The following is a 6,970-nucleotide window of genomic DNA, read 5'->3' as shown; positions in this document are numbered from 1 at the left end:
ACAGCCTTGGTCTTGTATGGAAGAAAAAGCATTGCTGCACTCACATCTGATGGTTTAAAGGTGTAAGACTGTTGAACTGTTCTGCTGTCACATCCAGGTGTAATGTAATGTTGCACTGTAGTGCCATGCTACATCACTGCTATGCAGGGTGTGAACAGAGCATATAGTCACCGATAGTTGGCGGTGAAAGCAAGATAATTTTCCTAACTCACCCAGTACTCAATACAATACATTTTGTTAAGATGATAGATTTACATTTGTTGGAACACATACTTAAAGGGGACATATTATGCTTTTTGTGATTTTCTGATATTTTTATATTTTTATAATATTGGGTGTCTATGTTAAACATGGTCATAACTTGAGGTGAGTGTATGTAAAAATGCTCCCTGAAAGTCAAAAGCCAGGGCTTCAACCTGCTCTGAATGCTTTGTTTGCAAAGTTAGCTCTACTTCCTCCTCCTGATGATGTCAGACTGTTCGCACATACCCACAAACAGCTGTCTGTTCCCTAGCTTTTGTTGCTAAAGTTGTTGCTAAGGTTATTCAAGTAAAGAACGAGAAAAAGAAGTGAAATCCTACTACTAATGTTTGTTTACGTAGCTTCTGGATTGGAAGCTAACCAATCAGAACAGAGTGGGTTCATGGGGAGACAGGAGCTAAAACAGCCTGTTTCAGACAGAGGCTGGATTGAGGGGCTGCATAGAGGGCCAGTATAAGATAAATAAGGAGTTATTTGAACTGTAAATCATGCAGAGATATACCAGTAAAGCCCCAGAATAAAAATATAGACCTGGAAATGAGCATGGTACATCCCCTTTAAGATGCCAGGCCAATTGTTTCCCTGTGCCTTCAGTCTTTGAGCTAAAACAGGCTAAACACATCCTGGACCCACTCTGCACTGAACTCACAGAGATAAAATTAAAATTGATCTTATATCATCTAACTCTGGGTTAGGTGGCAAACAAGCTATTTCCTAAAATGTTGGACTGTTTCTTTAAATCATGACCAGGCTTCAATATTTTCTTCATTTATTTGTATCTCTCAGAAGCATCTTGAGTATAGAACAGTGCACATTTTAATAATTGTATAATAAAATTATTTATATTACTATTTTCTCAAAGCCTGTTTATGGTTCACACTTTGTCAAGACCATCTTTGCTCAGTACCAAGTATTTCTTTGATTTAGGCTTTGTGATCTGACAGCTCTCTGGTCCCACACCAGACTGAGATGCTCTGATCGTCTCTCTCTCTCTTCCTTGCTGCCTCTCAATTGGTCCACACTCCTCGCCTGCTGAGAGGGAGGAGGGAAGGATGGACGCAGGGGAACACCGAGTTTTAAATGCGCGAAAGCCCTCACAACCCCCTCAAACGTAAAGCTCCTCGGTCTTGCAAAAGGAAGCTTGTGTGAATGGTTGAACGGCATGCAACCGGGACAAAAATCAGTTTGCTCAACGCGTCAGTTTTCTGTTAATTTTGTTTCAGTCTGGACAAGCAAGAAATCTTAGATCATGTGAGTACAAAACGAACAAGAATCTGGATTATCTTGGTCGTTGGGGAGAGCTGTGGAGTATCCCAACAGAGAATGGCGAAAATACTCGCTCATACGGAATAAAAAGACGTTTTTTTTATGTGGTGACAGTTGCTCTCTCAAGCCTCAAAACAACGCGCAAAAGGCGTCGGGATTCCCTTTGTCCCCACGTGTGGATGAGCAGTGGATGAGCTGTGGAGGAGACGCAAGGTAACCAAGACCCATTTGTGTTTAGGCTGTCGAATCGGATTCACTTTTTATTTGCTGGACGGAGCGTATGCTTTGTTTTGATCCTAAATGCAGTGGTAAAGAATGGGGCTGAATGGATTTTTTTTTTTTTTTTTTTTTTTTGAGATGTGCGCTGGATTTTGGGCTGGCTTTGTTTGGCTCCTGTCATCGTTAAATACACCGACAAGTTCAGCTTAACCCTAAGCTTTGACCTCAAGTGTTTCCCCTTCATTTTATTTACACAGGCAGGCTGCAAAACACAGCACAGTCCACTTAATCCTTGAACCCTTAAATAATTGATAAAAAATACTAAATATATTATATATAATATTAAATATAAATTATATAGTAGTATTTCTGTTTTAGTCATACTGGAAAATTTAATGCAAATCAGTCCTTAGTTTGGACATTTGAACTCTGAAGTAATGACTTTAATAGTAGTCTAAATTTGCCCATTTCATGCCATTACTATCTTTCACTGGGTAGGTTAAATGCCACATTGCTTGTCATTTCAAATTGGATGTTTGTATATACTCATTCACAGGGCTTTAAGAGAGAACAGTACACCTGCCCATCAGTGTAAGTGCCACTGATTTACATTACACATGTCAGGGTCACATTTCTGTCAGGAATATTGTCCACAACTGCCCTGAAACCTTGCAGGAAAGTGCTCATTAGCCCCTGGAGGAGACACATTTGCCATGTGGATGCTGCCTGATAACTCATACAGGTTGACCTGACCTGCCTTAAACAATATCAGAAACAAATATACCCATATATTACCCTTGGTACATTTTCTAGCTGTCCATTTTTAACACTTGAACCTTGTGAAGATTGAACTGAAGTGTCCCTCTTTACAAATCTCCTTTTTTCCTAAATTTAGAGGGCTATCAAAATGTCTGCTTGTCAATGAGCTTGGCAGCTTGATATACAGTCTTGCAGAGAATGGCAACTGTCCTGTTATGCTGTTTTTCACCCTGCTGACAGTGACTTTATTTTCAGATCATATTGATAGATTGATTAGCCTCTGTCTGCTGTGTCTTGTGTTTTCATATATTTGTATTTTTTAAATTTGAAAATGAGCTGTCAGACAGAGCTCGGTGTGCTGAGAATGTATTCAGATCACGAACTGGAATGGATGCTTGGTACAATGGGAATTCCTTGCAGGTTGGAAAGGCAGTATGGGGACTCCCAGTAGTGACAGATCCAAACCAGCAGGGTATCCTGCTTTGTGAATGAAACTGTGAACAAACACAAAAATCAATCTTCTGATGGGCTAGCTGGCAGGCGTGTTTCCCTTTTCCAGCGACTCTCAGTTTTTCTCATATCTCTCTCTTTCTCAAGGCAACCATTATCTTTCTCACAGGGCTCTGATTCTACTCCGTGTAGATGCTTCGGTACTATCTCCATGCTCCCCTGCTCGCCTTCCTTCATGTCTTTGACTCCTCTACTTTTAATCCCTCCAGCTCTGCTCAAATGCCTTCCACATCTTCATTCTTTGCCTCTTTCTTTGTCTCATGGTCATCCCTCCCCGAATGGGAGAACTATGTAACATTGTTCTTCCATACCAGGCGTTCCATCCAAAACTCAGGGTCTATCGATCTGTTGGTTTACAGACCATGTTTAAATGTGGAAAACCATTGATCCGTGAGCAGAGCTTTTAGCAGAGAGACACCAGTATATACAGTCTCACAGCACATGACTAATTGCATCTAATTCTTACTGTCAAGATTGACTTGTGCTATTTACAAATATTTAATTGCTATCATTACGGGGCTGAAATTGGTTTCACTGACCCACTTTTTGTTGACATTGTAATTGAACACTCTATGTGGTTAGTTAGATTGCATTAAAAGTGTGTATGTGTCTGTGTGTGTTTCTGGTTTTTATATGGGCTACACAGTGGGCTCTGTGTACACATTAAACCTTTTGGATATTCACTGGAGTGATTGTACATTCAGTAATTTCTCACTCAGCATGCATTCCAGTCAATTAGGTTGCTTAGATTCATGTGCTTAACTTTACATTCATTCAGTAAAAGGTACATTATATGATCACAAGACATCATATATTCAAAAAATTAGCCTTTCAGGCACTGTCAGCTGCCATTCTGAGATGTTTATTTAGAAAATAGTGAGCTGTTCACTCATCTTTTTGTATTTTTATCCTGTATCTAAAGGCACTGGAAATGTACAGAGAGACACAGGAGAAATGGCTCCAGTGGGATTTAACCCAGAGTGAGTCAGGGCACGCACACAGGAAGTCCAGAAGTAACTGCTTGATTAGGTCTGGACACAACAATCCAATTCCAATAAGAACTAGCTGACCAAATCCCAATGTCATGAATCACTTTCTGTAGAAGAGAAAGACCAGCAGCCATCAGTAAATAGCCTCACAAAATCAGACTACATGGTTTGAGCTCCCTTTTTGTTATGAGATTTAGGTCTGGCTCAACCGATACATGTCAGAACAATCGTTGAGTTTTTATATGATGATGTTACCCAAGGGACCCAATCCCCAAACATTGTTAACAACTATTTCACCTACAGTAGGTGTTGCTTCTGCAGTGGCATGGTTTATTTTTAGCCCCAAATGTATTCTTAGATAAGACAATAGCTATAAATGTTTTTGAACATGTGTTGTGTTTTGGTTGAGACCATCAACCAAAACACTGAGCTATCAAAGACCATTGATAGCTCAGTGAGAGGTTAGGGTTCATGTTAATGTCGGGGGAGAATATGAAGGCTCCCAATCATTTAATGCATATTCTACTTGAAATGATTTATCTTAAGCAGATGCTTATTGAACTTTGCCAGACTGTAATGAAATGAGGGCTGCCATTATGAGGTTTGACCATAACTGAAAGAATAAATTAGAGATACTTGGCTTATGCAGAGAATATTTGCTATATATATAATTTTTAGGCAACATCTTACTTCACACTCTTTCAGTGGCATCTGGTCTTTATCAACAACACCCTGCTGCGAAGCTGTATATTTCACACTTCAAAGGTGTATATTTATACTGTTGACTATAGAGAAGCACTAGTCTATAGGACCAGCTGCTGCATCTCATTGGCTGTTGTTGAGGCAGAGGAGTAACATTTCTTTTTCACTAACTGACTCAAATTTTGAGTCACAAGCCGACTCATTTATCTTCAGACTGCCCAGTAGGCTACCAGCACTCCTTGTCATCTTTAGCTCTGTCCTCATCATGTCCAATCTCTCTTTCTGTGCAGCCCCAACCCCCAGACCCTGTCTGTCACTCAGCCAATCCCATCATCCTGTCATTTTAATTGCAATATGGATTATTTGAATGTGCAACTCAATTGCAAGGCTCAATTCTGCTCTCATAGGGAATATAATTAAAGGTCAGGTCGGTTTCTCCGACTCTTGATGATGATAGTATGCACTACTTTTTCTCCTTATGTTGTTATGTTTTGCAGATTAATAAGGGATACGGGCAAATGTGTGTGTGTATGTATGTGTTTTTGTGTGTGTGTGTGTTTTAAAATGCCTATTCATGCTGGTATTTTGACACCATCACTATGTTTGTCCTGGCTCTTTTTGGAGGTTGGTTAAATACTCTTGGCAGATCCCCTAGACTGAAGAAGCATCTGCTAGATATTCCTCACTCAAAGGGTGGATTCAAAAATAAAATACAAACAGGTAAACGTGAGACATCCTAATAACCAATAATTCCTTTTTCTGGGAGTTTACAGGATGAAGACATTAGACTTGTTTAAGTGTTCACAAATCTATGATGGCATGTGTTTTGTAATATGCTGGCTGCTGGTGCACATCTGTGTTGTTTTCAATGCTCAGAGCATATAGTGTCAAAACTATGCAAAGTCTACATGATGGTAATATTCTCTGCATACACTGTGTCTAATGAGTGATGCATGAGGTTGATGTATGTGCTGAATAGCCTTGAGGTACTGCTACACTTTAGAAACAATATGTCTGTGTGTGCTTGTTGGTTATTTATGTGTGACAGCAGTCCTCCATCTCTAAAGATTCCTGTTTTATCTAGAATGAAATAATACAATAATAAATCTCTGGTGCTAAAAGGAGAAATTAAGTACTAACATCAAGTGCTGACATAGTCAGCCAGATAAATGTCTCATTATCATTCCAAAATCTTTCATCAGCTGGCACAACCATAGTACGACAGGAAGTATGTTTAGATGAAAACCACTGCTCTATATTATTAAGTTTAGATTATAAAAAACTAGCAATACTGTGTTTTTCCCCCCCGTTTTTTTGTGTCTTTTAATTTCCCATGAGCACGAGTTTAATCATAATGCAAGCAAAATTTAAAAATCAATATGTTCACATGCCACATTATGTTTAGAAAAGAATGTTAGATTGATTTGAACTTTATTTAGATCAGAGTTATAATCATAATAATCCATGAATATCTTTTGGCTGCAGAGAGATTTGGTGCTATGTCTAGTTGGAATGTATTCAAATGAACAAGTTCGCTTTTTTGTTTTTGGCAGTTTAAGACATTGCAAATGAAATGGTAAAAAGCCATTCCTTTCCTGTGTGTAGAGTAGGGCCTTTCTGATAAATTCTCCGGGGCACTATATAAGCTCATTTTAGCTTATTGCAGATATATGCAGGTATTTTATTATTGGTGTATATGTGGGCCGACAATATAACAAGCATTACAGCCTCAGTGATGTCAATACATGGTTTGTCCACCAGGGAGCAATAAAAAGTTTATCACAACATTGTCCTTAAAAATCCAGTATTGCTCGGGCTATAGTATAGAGTTCACATTATTTAGTGTTTATTTGTATAGGGACATAGTGATATAGTGTGAATTTATGCCACATACCACAACATTTATTTGCCTAAACTAGTTTGCAATGCTCCTCACCAGATTAGACTTCAATTTTCCTGCGGCTCCTATTAGAAATGCTGAAAAATGAAATTCAAGTCCCGCTGGAATTAACATGTTTTTTGGGATGTGTTTTTTTTTTTTTGAAAGGCAATCAAAATTTATTTCCATTTTATTATTAAAATATTATGTTAATGTGTGCTGGGTGCAGAATAGACAGAAAAATGTGCCCCACAGAATGTCTGCATCTGTTCCACCAACAGGAGGTTGCAATTTAATGTCAAAGCCTCATTCCAGTTTGGCAGATAGATCCCATGAATTACAGCTAACCTTTATCACTAGTAGTTAACATGGTGAGATGATCTGA

General features: G+C 38.8%; 1 protein-coding gene across 1 annotated transcript in view; it reads left to right on the top strand.

The window, feature by feature from the left end:
• Positions 1-1,389: 1,389 nt before the first annotated feature.
• The window catches only part of pde4ba (phosphodiesterase 4B, cAMP-specific a), a 190,718-nt gene continuing 185,137 nt past the window's right edge, over positions 1,390-6,970 (top strand). Inside the window, exon 1 of the mRNA XM_067596451.1 lies at positions 1,390-1,740. The gene's annotated coding sequence lies outside the window, so the exon portion shown is untranslated. The remainder of the gene's footprint in view (positions 1,741-6,970) is intronic.

This window comes from Thunnus thynnus, chromosome 8 (genome assembly GCF_963924715.1).
Source record: "Thunnus thynnus chromosome 8, fThuThy2.1, whole genome shotgun sequence".
Lineage (NCBI taxonomy): Eukaryota > Metazoa > Chordata > Actinopteri > Scombriformes > Scombridae > Thunnus > Thunnus thynnus.
The sequence above is the reverse complement of the archived record's forward strand: the minus strand, read 5'-3'. Positions and strand labels throughout refer to the sequence as shown.